Below are 14,906 nucleotides of genomic sequence, written 5' to 3'. Positions count from 1 at the left end.
TTTATATAAATATATACATATATATGTATGTGTTAATAAGTGTATATATACATATTAACACATATATATTTATTATTTTTTATTTTTTTGAGCGTTAATAACTGGTTAATAATGGCTGGTTATTTATTGCGTGGGCAAATTTGCCAGTTTACTTGTAAAATATCCCTAAATATGTATAATCCTTCAGGGAAGTATTGCAGGCAAATCCATGCAAACATGGTCTCTAAAGAAAGTATGGGAAAGCAAACATTACATTTATCAAAATTCCAGAATTTAGGTAGCAATGTCAAGCAATATTAATATATCTATATGTGAGTTATATCATCGTTAAATGATTCTAAAGTAGATAAAAGGAAAAAACAAACATACTATTCTTCTTAGCAAACTAAAGCTATAGAAATAATTATAAAATAAAACTATTAAATAATAGAGATGTGCATGCGTTGTATTCTGTGAATTAGTTTATCAGAATGGTAGATATAAATTTGCTAACACACTACCTCCTTTCCAGTCCCTAAGACTTTGCTTTACAAAAACATTGCGTGCAGCTTATACATCTGAATAGTTTCTATTTGAATCAGTTTGCTTACATAACAGCAAACGAGGAATTAGTAGAATTGTTTATATAGGATATTATGGAAATTATCTAAATTTCCATACTCTTTTTATATGCACACTAACTGAAGCATCAGCTCCTACTAAGCATGTGCAAGAATTCACAATATATACTTTTATGCATTTTGTGATTGGTTGATGGCTGTCACATGATGCAGAGGAAGAAAAATGTAACTAAATTTAAAAATTATCAGAAAAAAAAATCTACTACTCATTTGAAATTCAGACTTGGGGGTCGATGTATGAAGCAGCGGATGCTGCTTCCGACATACTCCGCTTCAGTTCCGCCTGAAGCGGAAGTTAAGAAGCAGCAGTCCTAAGAATACGAGCCAGGTGATTGACACCCCCTGCTAGCGGCCGATTGGCCGCAAATCTGCAGCAGGCGGTATTGCACCAGCAGTTCACAAGAACTGCTGGTGCAATGATAAATGCCGACAGCGTACGCTGTCAGCATTTAACGATGTGCGGCAGACATGATACGCTACATCGTATCATGTCCGTCCGCACAATATTAAATTGACCCCCAAGGGCTTGATTTTCAAAATCTCACAGTTTAGGTGAGATGATCTAGAAGTCTTTTTGGCATGGCAAGGCCCTTGAAAAAAAAAATGTCTATGTTGCTTTGTAGTGTTCTCCTACATTACAATGCAAGATAAAACAAACAGTGGCGTCACTAGGGGGGTGCGGGGGGGGGGGCGGCCCGCACCCGGGTGACACCCTAAGGGGGGGTGACACCACCAAAACAGGCAGCAGCTCATACTGTTAGTAAATAGTATGTATTTTGTAAATATTATAAATTTGTATTTCAGAAGAGTGACGTGAGTGTTGAACTTCAGGCTAAGCTGCTGTGCCTGCAGCATGTGTAACAGTATTACTTAATACTTAGTTGTTTTACTGTAATAGTACAGGGGGGTCCGTCCGTGTGACCCAATGCAACGATGATGATCTCATTCATCTCATGATCAGTGAGTGATGATCAGTACTCCTACTCCCACTCTGATAGACTCTGAGCAGCAGGCCAGGCAGCCACGGACGGTCACGTTCCTCAGCAGTGTCTGAGCTGATGACACATGCACCACCTCCCAGGAACATGACCGGAGATGAACAGGGCACACAGGCTAGGTCGGGGGAGGAGCAAATAGTAACAACACTGCTGTGACTGCGCATGCGCTGCTGCGCAGGACTCAGGAGGAAGCCGGGTCTCGTCACTAGAGAGAGAGAGCGGGAGAACGGGAGAATGGCTGCGGGACGACGTGCGACACAGTAGGCACTGGCAGGCAGCAAGCGCCAAGTTAGTGAAGTAAGGTAAGTCAAGTGACAGTCCTCCCTGTGTCAACACGGCCACGCAACATATTGACTCTCTCCCCTAATCTCACCTAACCTCATACCTCACAGATAATGCAAATGCTGTAAAACAACTAACAAGACTTCTCTATCAGGTTGGGATTGGAAGAGAATGCTAGGCTAGACAATACATTATATTATTACTGTGATGTCAGCAATGCAATGAATGCATTATTTGTTACAATATAAAATCAGAAAACCATTTTTAAACTTTTTTGGTTCCACTTCCACGTGGCATTCTTTAATCTTTGGCCGAGCAGCCTCAGCAGCGAGCTGGCAATGGCATTATGTGGTGCCCTGTATAAGGAGATCACATTTGTATATAATACACTTGCTGAGGCATCTGAAGCATTACAGGAGCACAATATATGGGCACCGCACAGGGCTAGGGTTAACTTGGTACAGGCTGAGCAGTTAAAGCCAGCCTGATGCTGATGGTCAAATCAAATGGCAGATATTAGATAATGATTAAATCTGTGCAATTCTACTTTTCAACTAAGCTGTAGATTTGCAGTATGTAATTAAAATTAATAGTGATTTCCAGCCCCTTCTCCCATTAATAAGGTCCTAAAAATGTATTTATGTTTTGTGTGCTTATTATCATATTCAAATAAATAAAAGTAAGATGTATAGCATCAAATACCTCTGATGTTAATACTAAACTAATTATTTATTTGAGGTTATTAATGTTTGTAAATCAATTACAATATACAGATGGATGATGAAATGAACGTAAGTTCCATCTTATTAGTTTTTCTTATGGATAATAGATTTCACTTCTAAAGGGGCAAATAGATTAAATGTGAGGGCAGTAGGATCAGGGTGAGAGGGTCCTGGGCTGATCCTACTGCCCTCAGCTAGCTTTGCTGTAGTCTGTTACCTCTCACCCTGATCCACCCTGATCCTACTGCCCTCAGCTAGCTTTACTGTAGTCTGTTACCTCTCACCCTGATCCACCCTGATCCTACTGCCCTCAGCTAGCTTTACTGTAGTCTGTTACCTCTCACCCTGATCCACCCTGATCCTACTGCCCTCAGCTAGCTTTACTGTAGTCTGTTACCTCTCACCCTGATCCACCCTGATCCTACTGCCCTCAGCTAGCTTTACTGTAGTCTGTTACCTCTCACCCTGATCCACCCTGATCCTACTGCCCTCAGCTAGCTTTACTGTAGTCTGTTACCTCTCACCCTGATCCACCCTGATCCTACTGCCCTCAGCTAGCTTTACTGTAGTCTGTTACCTCTCACCCTGATCCACCCTGATCCTACTGCCCTCAGCTAGCTTTGCTGTAGTCTGTTACCTCTCACCCTGATCCACCCTGATCCTACTGCCCTCAGCTAGCTTTACTGTAGTCTGTTACCTCTCACCCTGATCCACCCTGATCCTACTGCCCTCAGCTAGCTTTGCTGTAGTCTGTTACCTCTCACCCTGATCCACCCTGATCCTACTGCCCTCAGCTAGCTTTACTGTAGTCTGTTACCTCTCACCCTGATCCACCCTGATCCTACTGCCCTCAGCTAGCTTTACTGTAGTCTGTTACCTCTCACCCTGATCCACCCTGATCCTACGGCCCTCAGCTAGCTTTACTGTAGTCTGTTACCTCTCACCCTGATCCACCCTGATCCTACTGCCCTCAGCTAGCTTTACTGTAGTCTGTTACCTCTCACCCTGATCTACCCTGATAATACGGCCCTCATCTAGCTTTACTGTTACCTCTCACCCTGATCCACCCTGATACTGCCCTCAGTCAGCTTTACTTACCTCCAGGCTCTCACCCTGATCCTATTGCCCTCAGCTTTACTTACCTCTGACCCTGATCCTACTGCCCGCCACAGAATATCTTCATACAACTCTCATAATATGTAAAAGATTTAATGTAGAATCCTTCCTATTGTATACAATGCAGTCTACTCCATACTAAATTTGCAGCCCAACATGGTAATGGCCATCATAATTATATTGTGAGACACAGGAGATTTGAATGTTTTTAATGTTGATTTTATATATGTTCTTTTATGTTTTATAGAATTGGTTGCAGAGATGATAGCTATAAAGAATGTGTGTACTAATTTAGTGGCTAAAGATAATTTGTTTTTGTTCTCTTTATATCTTTTGTTGAAAAGAATACCTAGGAGCTGCTGATTTGTTGCTGAACATAATGCACTTACTGGAAATTTTCAAATGCACTTTATTCTGCACAAATATCAAACATGTTTAATATATGTGCAAAATAAAGCACATATAAAAATTTCCAGTGAGTGCACGCCTGTTGTGGATTTAGTAAATTTAATTTGCCTGCACCCTGGTGGATAAACACTCTTTTGAGATATATATACAGTATATATGGGAGTCATGATTTACAAGTAGCATTAGTAAAAAAAAAAAAATATTACTGGGGGAGGGGGGGGGGGGGGGTGACACCATGAGTTACCGCACCGGGTGACACCAACCCTAGTGACGGCACTGAAAACAAAAATCACAAAGATTTTGTGTGATTTCTCTCCATGCCAGGTAGGTTCTAAATATCAGGCACTAAGTGTTTTTGCATTGTCTTTGTATTTTTTGTATGATTCTACAGTTTTGTTTTAAAATATATAAAGTACATGGGGCTGATTTACCAATGTCAGGGAGACATGATACGCTGTAGCGTATAATGTCTGCCAGACATCGCTGAATGCCGACAGCTTATGCTGTCGGCATTTAACATTGCACAAGCAGTTCTAGTGAACTGCTTGTGCAATTCAGCCTCCTGCAGATTTGCGGCCAATCGGCCACTAGCAGGGGGTGTCAATCAGCCCAATCGTATAGGATTGGGCAGATTAATGTCCGCAGCCTCAGGTCAGCGGACCAGTTAAAGAGCAGCGGTCTTAAGACCGCTGCTTCATAACTGCTGTATCTGGCGAGCCATTCGGCCCTTGATAAATTGGCCCCATGTTTCTAAATAGCAAAAATATGTTGAACATACTGTATCTGCATTTTTAAATTTAGTACATCAACAAATTGTACTGCTGAGCTACTGAAATCTTCAGTAGTTTAGAGCATTCACTTGAGAACAAATAAATTGCTTGATACATTGGAAGAATTATGACAGTTCTTCAAATGTATGGGTAGAAATAGGTTATGCCAAACTTAGGAAAAACAAACAAAACACGTGTTTTTATAGGATTTTATTATTTTGAAATGTAGCCCAGAGAGGTGAAAAGTGTTAAGCTGCGGATGAAAGGCAAAATAATTCTGTAAAAGTGGATATGGTATTCAGACAAGAGGACTATTTCCACTGCTGTCCAGAATAACAAAATCTTTAAAAAATCATATGGTACTACTTAAGCACAAGTACAAGTAAAAATAAAAAGTTAAACTCAAATCATATTTAAAATATTGTGTTCCCAGATGATGATGTGCAAAAAAAACAAACTGTTTTGGATGATTGTTTGTCGCAGAAAAAAACCCTTTTGTTTATGTTCAATAATAATTTATGAAGTCTTTTGCATCAGCCAAATTTTAACAATGTTATTAATTTGTTGACATAATTTTTGAACCCCTTTTTTCCAATACAGAAAAAATTTAATAACAGAGGAGTGGCTGGACAAAAGATTAAACGCAAATAAAATATAAATAGTGGGTATTACTACAAACCAGATTATCAAAATTAAAATTTACATACTTATTGGTTGACAGAAAAATAAATAATTTGATAAGGACAAATTAAATAGTATAAAACTATAAATTTGAAGCATTTCCCTTGTGCAAACAAATATCTAGCTTTTAGAGCAATGGTTTTCAACCACTTGAATGTTTGAGTTGTATGCAGTTGTTTGTAAACTTATTTATTAAAGGGGCTACTCTTTTTTAATGCAGAAGATAAAGCAAAGTAAGTGTTTTTTTAGTTATTTTTTTATTTAAAGGTAACTTCTATTTGTTGAACTTTTTTCAATAAAATTACTAGTATATAATAGAAACAAAATTAGTGTTTGTTTTTTGTGTGTTTTTTTTTTTTTTGCATTTGTTTGAATCTAAATGCACATGTCTACAAAAAATATCAAAAGTACCTCCCTCAGATCAGGCATGTGGCAGATAAGCAATAAAACTGTACGTAAGAAAAAAACCCATAATTTATGCTTACCTGATAAATTTATTTCTCTTGTGGTGTATCCAGTCCACGGATCATCCATTACTTGTGGGATATTCTCCCTCCCAACAGGAAGTTGCAAGAGGATCACCCACAGCAGAGCTGCTATATAGCTCCTCCCCTAACTGCCATATCCAGTCATTCGACCGAAGACAAGCAGAGAAAGGAGAAACCATAGGGTGCAGTGGTGACTGTAGTTTAAAATTAAAAAATACCTGCCTTAAAATGACAGGGCGGGCCGTGGACTGGATACACCACAAGAGAAATAAATTTATCAGGTAAGCAAGTTGTATCCAGTCCACGGATCATCCATTACTTGTGGGATACCAATACCAAAGCTAAAGTACACGGATGAAGGGAGGGACAAGGCAGATACTTAAACAGAAGGTACCACTGCCTGTAAAATCTCTCAAAAATAGCCTCCGAAGAAGCAAAAGTATCAAATTTATAGAATTTTGAAAAGGTATGAGGCGAAGACCAAGTCGCCGCCTTGCAAATCTGTTCAACAGAAGCCTCATTTTTAAAGGCCCATGTGGAAGCCACAGCTCTAGTAGAATGAGCTGTAATCCTTTCAGGAGGCTGCTGGCCAGCAGTCTCATAGGCTAAGCGGATTATGCTTCTTAGCCAAAACGAAAGAGAGGTTGCCGAAGCCTTTTGGCCTCTCCTCTGTCCAGAGTAGACAAGAAACAAAGCAGATATTTGACGAAAATCTTTAGTAGCTTGTAAATAATACTTTAAAGCACGAACTACGTCAAGATTGTGTAATAGACGCTCCTTCTTTGAAGAAGGATTAGGACACAATGATGGAACAACAATCTCCTGATCGATATTCTTATTAGATACCACCTTAGGTAAAAACCCAGGTTTGGTACGCAGAACTACCTTATCTGCATGGAAGATCAGATAAGGAGAATCACATTGTAAGGCAGATAACTCGGAAACTCTACGAGCCGAGGAAATAGCTACCAAAAATAGAACTTTCCAAGATAAAAGTTTGATATCTATGGAATGAAGAGGTTCAAACGGAACCCCTTGAAGAACTTTAAGAACCAAATTTAAGCTCCAAGGTGGAGCAACAGGTTTAAACACAGGCTTGATTCTAACTAAAGCCTGACAAAATGCCTGAACGTCTGGAACATCCACCAGACGCTTGTGCAAAAGAATAGACAGCGCAGAAATCTGTCCCTTTAAGGAACTAGCTGACAATCCTTTCTCCAATCCTTCTTGGAGAAAAGATAATATCCTGGGAATCCTGACCTTACTCCATGAGTAGACCTTGGATTCACACCAATAAAGATATTTACGCCATATCTTATGATAGATTTTCCTGGTGACAGGCTTTTGTGCCTGAATTAAGGTATCAATGACTGACTCGGAGAAACCACGGTTTGATAAAATCAAGCGTTCAATCTCCAGGCAGTCAGCCTCAGAGAAATTAGATTTGAATGGTTGAAAGGACCTTGAAGTAGAAGGTCCTGTCTCAACGGCAGAGTCCATGGTGGAAAGGATGACATGTCCACCAGATCTGCATACCAAGTCCTGCGTGGCCATGCAGGCGCTATTAAGATCACCGATGCTCTCTCCTGCTTGATTTTGGCAATCAGACGAGGGAGCAGAGGAAACGGTGGAAACACATAAGCCAGGTTGAAGGACCAAGGGGCTGCTAGAGCATCTATCAGCGTTGCCTTGGGGTCCCTGGACCTGGATCCGTAACAAGGAAGCTTGGCATTCTGGCGAGACGCCATGAGATCCATTTCTGGTTTGCCCCAACGATGAATCAATTGTGCAAACACATCCGGATGGAGTTCCCACTCCCCCGGATGAAAAGTCTGTCGACTTAGAAAATCCGCCTCCCAGTTCTCTACACCTGGGATATGGATAGCTGATAGGTGGCAAGAGTGAATCTCTGCCCAGCGAATTATCTTTGAGACTTTTAACATCGCTAGGGAACTCCTTGTTCCCCTTTGATGGTTGATGTAAGCCACAGTCGTGATGTTGTCTGACTGAAATCTGATGAACCTCATTGTCGCTAGCTGAGGCCAAGCCTGAAGAGCATTGAATATCGCTCTCAGTTCCAGAATGTTTATTGGAAGGAGTGTCTCCTCCTGAGTCCATGATCCCTGAGCCTTCAGAGAGTTCCAGACTGCCCCCCAGCCCAGAAGGCTGGCACCTGTCATTACAATTGTCCAATCTGGCCAGCGAAAGGTCATTCCCTTGGACAGATGGACCCGAGATAGCCACCAGAGAAGAGAATCCCTGGTCTCTTGATCCAGATTTAGTAGAGGGGACAAATCTGTGTAATCCCCATTCCACTGACTGAGCATGCATAGTTGCAGCGGTCTGAGATATAGACGTGCAAACGGCACTATGTCCATTGCCGCTACCATTAAGAGGATTACTTCCATACACTGAGCCACCGAAGGGCGAGAAGTGGAATAAAGAACACGGCAGGAATTTAGAAGTTTTGATAACCTGGACTCTGTCAGGTAAATCCTCATTTCTACAGAATCTATTACAGTTCCCAGAATGGAGACTCTTGTGAGAGGGGATAGAGAACTCTTTTCCTCGTTCACCTTCCACCCATGCGACCTCAGAAATGCCAGAACTTTGTCCGTATGAGACTTGGCAATTTGGAAATTTGACGCCTGTATCAGAATGTCATCTAAATAAGGGGCCACTGCTATGCCCCGCGGTCTTAGGACCACCAGAAGTGACCCCAGAACCTTTATAAAGATTATTGGGGCTGTAGCTAACCCAAAGGAAAGAGCTACAAACTGGTAATGCCTGTTCAGGAAGGCAAACCTGAGAAACCGATGATGATCTTTGTGTATCGGAATGTGAAGATAAGCATCCTTTAAATCCACTGTAGTCATGTATTGACCCTCCTGGATCATAGGTAGGATGGTACGAATAGTCTCCATCTTGAATGATGGAACTCTGAGGAATTTGTTTAAAATCTTGAGATCTAAAATTGGTCTGAAGGTTCCCTCTTTTTTGGGAACCACAAACAGATTTGAGTAAAATCCCTGTCCTTGTTCCTCCTGTGGAACAGGATGGATCACTCCCATAACTAGGAGGTCTTGAACACAGTGTAAGAATGCCTCTCTCTTTATCTGGTTTGCAGATAATTGTGAAAGGTGAAATCTCCCTTTTGGAGGAGAAGCTTTGAAGTCCAGAAGATATCCCTGGGATACAATTTCCAACGCCCAGGGATCCTGGACATTTCTTGCCCAAGCCTGGGCGAAGAGCGAAAGTCTGCCTCCTACTAGATCCGTTACCGGATAGGGGGCTGATACTTCATGCTGATTTAGGGGCAGCAGCAGGCTTTTTGGCCTGCTTACCTTTGTTCCAGGTCTGGTTAGGTCGACAGACCGACTTGGACTGGGCAAAAGTTCCCTCTTGTTTTGTATTAGAGGAAGTTGATGCCATACTCGCCTTGAAGTTTCGAAAGGCATGAAAATTAGACTGTTTGGCCCTTGATTTGGACCTATCCTGAGGAAGGGCATGACCTTTTCTTCCAGTGATATCAGAAATGATCTCCTTCAAACCAGGCCCGAATAGGGTTTGCCCCTTGAAGGGAATGTTAAGCAGCTTAGACTTTGAAGTAACGTCAGCTGACGATGATTTAAGCCATAGCGCCCTGCGCGCTTGAATAGCAAAACCAGAATTCTTAGCCGTTAGTTTAGTCAAATGAACAATGGCATCAGAAACAAAAGAATTGGCTAGCTTAAGTGCTCTAAGCTTGTCAAGTATGTAATCCAATGGGGTCTCTACCTGTAAGGCCTCTTCCAGAGATTCAAACCAGAAAGCCGCAGCAGCAGTGACTGGGGCAATGCATGTAAGGGGTTGCAGAATAAAACCTTGTTGAATAAACATTTTTTTAAGGTAACCCTCTAACTTTTTATCCATTGGATCTGAGAAAGCACAACTGTCCTCGGCAGGGATAGTAGTACGCTTAGCTAGGGTAGGAACTGCTCCCTCCACCTTAGGGACTGTCTGCCATAAGTCCCATGTGGTGGCATCTATTGGAAACATTTTCTTAAAAATAGGAGGGGAAGAGAACGGCACACCTGGTCTATCCCATTCCTTAGTAATAATTTCTGTAAACCTTTTAGGTATTGGAAAAACATCAGTGCACACCGGCACTGCATAGTATTTGTCCAATCTACACAATTTTTCTGGCACTGCAATTGTATCACAGTCATTCAGAGCAGCTAAAACCTCCCTGAGCAACACGCGGAGGTGTTCAAGCTTAAATTTAAATGTAGACATATCAGAATCAGGTTGAATCTTTTTCCCTGAGTCAGAAACATCACCCACAGAAAGAAGCTCTCCTTCCTCAGCTTCTGTATATTGTGAGGGAGTATCAGACATAGCTCTTAAAGCGGCAGTATGCTCTGTATTTCTTCTAACTCCAGAGCTGTCTCGCTTTCCTCTAAACCCAGGTAGTCTGGATAATACAGCTGACAGGGTATTATCCATGACTGCCGCCATGTCTTGTAAAGTAAACGCTATGGGCGCACTAGATGTACTTGGCGCCATTAGAGCGTGAGTCCCTTGAGCGGGAGTCAAAGGGTCTGACACGTGGGGGGAGTTAGTCGGCATAACTTCCCACTCGTCAGATTCCTCTGGTGATAAATTTTTTAAAGACAGAATATGATCTTTATTACTTAAAGTGAAATCAGTACATTTGGTACACATTCTAAGAGGGGGTTCCACCATGGCTTCTAAACATAATGAACAAGGAGTTTCCTCTATGTCAGACATGTTTAAACAGACTAGCAATGAGACCAGCAAGCTTGGAAAACACTTTAAATCAAGTTAACAAGCAAAAAATAAAAACGGTACTGTGCCTTTAAGAGAAACAAATTTTGTCAGAATTTGAAAAACAGTGAAAAAAAGCAGTAAATCAAACGAAATTTTTACAGTGTGTATAATAAGCTAACAGAGCATTGCACCCACTTGCAAATGGATGATTAACCCCTTAGTTAAAAAAACGGTGGAAAGCCTCAGGAAACTGTTTCTAGGCATATTTAAGCCAGCCATGTGGAAAAAACTAGGCCCCAATAAAGTTTTATCACCAAAGTATATATAAAAACGTTTAAACATGCCAGCAAACATTTTATATTGCAAATGTATAAGAGTATTACCTCAGAAAGTAAGCATGATACCAGTCGCTATTAAATCACTGTATTCAGGCTTACCTTACATAAATCTGGTATCAGCAGCATTTTCTAGCATTCACATCTTCTAGAAAAATTTTTAACTGCACATACCTCATAGCAGGATAACCTGCACGCCATTCCCCCACTGAAGTTACCTCTCTCTTCAGTCATGTGTGAGAACAGCAATGGATCTTAGTTACAACCTGCTAAGATCATAGAAATCACAGGCAGATTCTTCTTCTATTTTCTGCCTGGGACAATATAGTACAACTATAGAAAACTATAGAAAAACGACAACTACGTTATACCACTTCTCTCTTACTACCTCCATGCTTGTTGAGAGTTGCAAGAGAATGACTGGGTATGGTAGTTAGGGGAGGAGCTATATAGCAGCTCTGCTGTGGATGAACCTCTTGCAACTTCCTGTTGGGAGGGAGAATATCCCACAAGTAATGGATGATCCGTGGACTGGATACACCTTACAAGAGAAAAAAATATTACAGCAAATAATTTTATTGCATTTTTAATTGTTTTATGACAGAAGCTTTTTTTTTTTTCTTAAAAAAAATATATATTTTAGAGGTGAAGACAACAATGATCCATTTTACCTGCTGGAGTATATTAAATTGTTTGCAAACAGTTCATTTACCTTTATTTTGTCTGCTGAAACCACCACCTACACTGACAATTTCAATACTGAAGTAATGGGTGCAGAAAAGCTATGTAAACAAAAACAAGATCTAGCAGAAGAAATTACACTCCCAGAGGGAGTGAAAGGTACTAAATTGTTAATTTAAAATTGTTATCTGACAAATATAAGAGAAGGAAGTCTGTGTTTATATAGAGTGATAAGTTAATTAGATCTGCTCTCTCTGCAAACTGATCCCATTTTAAGGGTTTGTGGTTTCAAAGAGCAAAAAACAACTATTTCATCTACAAAAATAACCAGAAGGAGCAATTTCACATACAATTTATATTCTGCTAGTCGTATAACATGTAATTGGAAACACATCAAGGAGAACCAGTTTTACGGTACTCAGTTCATTTAAGGAAAATATTTAAAAAACTTAAGATACGCATCATTAAAAAAAATAAAAATAAAAAATGTTCTATACAGAATATTATCTGAAACATTTGGGTCCATATATCCAAACTCTGCATGGATAAGGTTGTTAGCTGGGAACCTGTCCTCCTATAACCAAAAATGCTTGTGCAGCCACGTTCCCCCTGTTCTTGCACAACCATTTCACAACAGCAGCCCTTATCAAGCATCCCTGCCAGATTTAGCCAGGATGATTTAACCCAGCCATGCTTGAGGTGTCATAAATGAAGCCCATTGACTCAATAGATTAGTTGTGCAGTCTGTGATTGTCTTTTTTACGACACACAAATTTTATCTTGAGAAATGTTTTTGTTGCTATGTAAACCCTCTATATGAGCGTTGATTTCACTAACCTCAGAGCATACTTTGTAGTTGATTGGTGCATATTCATGTGTACGATCTTGTATTGGCTTTTCTGTAAAGTCATGCAAAAAGTAAAATATACAGAATGAGTAAAACTATGTGGCATGCTTTTAAATATTTAGCTTGTCTTGTAATCATTACTACATTTAGCTGTTCTAAGCTTTTTTTCCTCTATGACACTACATGTTCGCAATATAGATCGTTTTAATTGTCTGAAAACCTAAAATATATTCTTTAAGTTTAAAATAATTTTATTTTTACTATTGTTATGGGGATTATTATTCTTTAATTATAATGTGTGGACAGACAGGGTTTCCAATTTGGAAACCTTTCTGTCCATGATAAGGACTATTGGGCCGCATTGGGCTGCCTACATTTATCATTGCATGCATGCAAAGCTGCCCACTGCTCTTGAGAGCAGGGGCTGTCCATCTTCTATGGTCAAATCAGTTTAAGGTAAATTTAAAGCACCAGCTTAGAGCTGTCAGAGAGGTTAATAAAAAGTGGTCTTAGAACCACTGCTTCCTAACTATCAGCTCCAGACTCACTCATGGCAACCTGCACCCCAGGATCTCCGAAGCTAAATCCAAAGCTATATAAAATGGAGCCCTAGAGGAATAGATGGTTGCATTGTTGATAGCAGTTGATAGGAAGGACAATATTTTTACAAAAATCAAGAAATAAAATCGGAAGACTCAATGGTTATCCTTGACATTTATAAAATTCAGACTTTAAAATTATTGTATTAAACAATAATAATTACTGTCAGTAGATGAAATAATGAGTATTTATCTTTCTTGTTCAATGCACATAAAATATTAAATACTAGATACAATGATGTATTCAAAGCAGATATTAGCCTGAGAATAGTGTTTTATATTGTTTTTAAAATCATATAAGCTGTTTAAATATGGAAGAAATAAGTATACATTTTTAGTTTCTATAAAGTAACATGTGCCCTCATGTTGTAACTTGTTTAATTAAAAACAATACCTTACTGCCTTAAAAATGGATATATTAGATAAAATGAAAACATAGGAAAACAAAGTTACAACATGGTGCCACTAATTGTTCTAGAGAAATTCAGGAGTATTGGAAAATCTACAGTACAGGAAAAATAAGCAGCATAAATAATGAGTACAGGTACAAATCCCCAAATCTGGAATTACAAAATACAAACTTATTCTGAAATCAATACTTTTTGATTAATATTTAAAAATAAAAAATTATAAAAAATTACTATTTTTCCCTTCTTGATAGGTGCCTTTGGTTGCTTTTGTGTTCTAAAATACAAATAATGGTCTATTTTTATTTAAAACAACAAATAATACCTTTCTGATTATAGTACTGTACTATCTTTCTAAAGGTACAATGTATACAAAACATGATATAAAACTACCATTAGCTTACATATATAAGCTGACCAAACTGTCTCATGTTAAAGATACAAATATTCCAAAATCCAAAATTTTACAAAATCCAAGCCTTTTCCAGTTCCACGCAGTTTGGATAAATGGGTTTCTATCTGTATATTGCATTTTTCTTACTACACTTTATTAAACATTTTACATCACAAATTCTAAGGACTTGATGATCTAAAGCTCTCCGTTCAGGCGAAATTATTTCAGAAGTCTCATCAGTGTGGAGTGTTCCCTGAAATTATTTTATAAAGGCAAATTTTAGCTTGAGTAATGTTTATCTTGCTATGCAGGGGTCTGGATGTGAATGAGAGACTTCTACATCACAATATGGGCTCGATTTATCAAGCCATGGCGGACAAGGGTGGACATATGCACCCCTGTCTGCCTCAGCTCGCCTCTGGCGGTATTCAGCATTCCACGCGAACACTGTCTTGCAAAATAGCACTCACATGAAACACCGCCCCCTGCCTGCGCTGTCAGACGAGACTGGGGAGATCGATATTCTCCACCTATGAGGTGGAAAAGAGGCTAGGAAGCAGCGGTCTGATGACCACTGCTTAATAAATACTGGCTGCAGATTCTCTTGTGAGAGCCTGCAGTCATAGCAAGGTGAAGGGCTTGATAAATCAAGCCCAATAAGCGCAAAAAAAAAAATATTTTGCATGATTTATCTTCATGTTTTTGACCATTGGGTACTTTCCTAGGTGTTTAATGTCCATTTATTAGGCAGTCTTCTCTTGATAATGACAAACCTCTCTAGTTCTTGA

The 14,906-nt window shown here is 39.7% G+C and overlaps 1 protein-coding gene across 3 annotated transcripts in view; it reads right to left on the bottom strand.

Moving 5' to 3' along the window:
* Positions 1-14,906, bottom strand: part of BMPR1B (bone morphogenetic protein receptor type 1B) — a 729,768-nt gene that overhangs the window by 485,133 nt on the left and 229,729 nt on the right. Inside the window, exon 2 of one of the 3 annotated variants that reach the window (XM_053703450.1) lies at positions 12,709-12,770. The exons of the other annotated variants lie outside the window; for them this stretch is intronic. The gene's annotated coding sequence lies outside the window, so the exon portion shown is untranslated. The remainder of the gene's footprint in view (positions 1-12,708; positions 12,771-14,906) is intronic. 3 annotated transcript variants of the gene reach the window in all.

Source organism: Bombina bombina, chromosome 2, assembly GCF_027579735.1.
Source record: "Bombina bombina isolate aBomBom1 chromosome 2, aBomBom1.pri, whole genome shotgun sequence".
Classification (NCBI taxonomy): Eukaryota; Metazoa; Chordata; class Amphibia; order Anura; family Bombinatoridae; genus Bombina; species Bombina bombina.
Note: the sequence above shows the minus strand (reverse complement) of the source record. Positions and strands in the feature narration are given on the sequence as shown.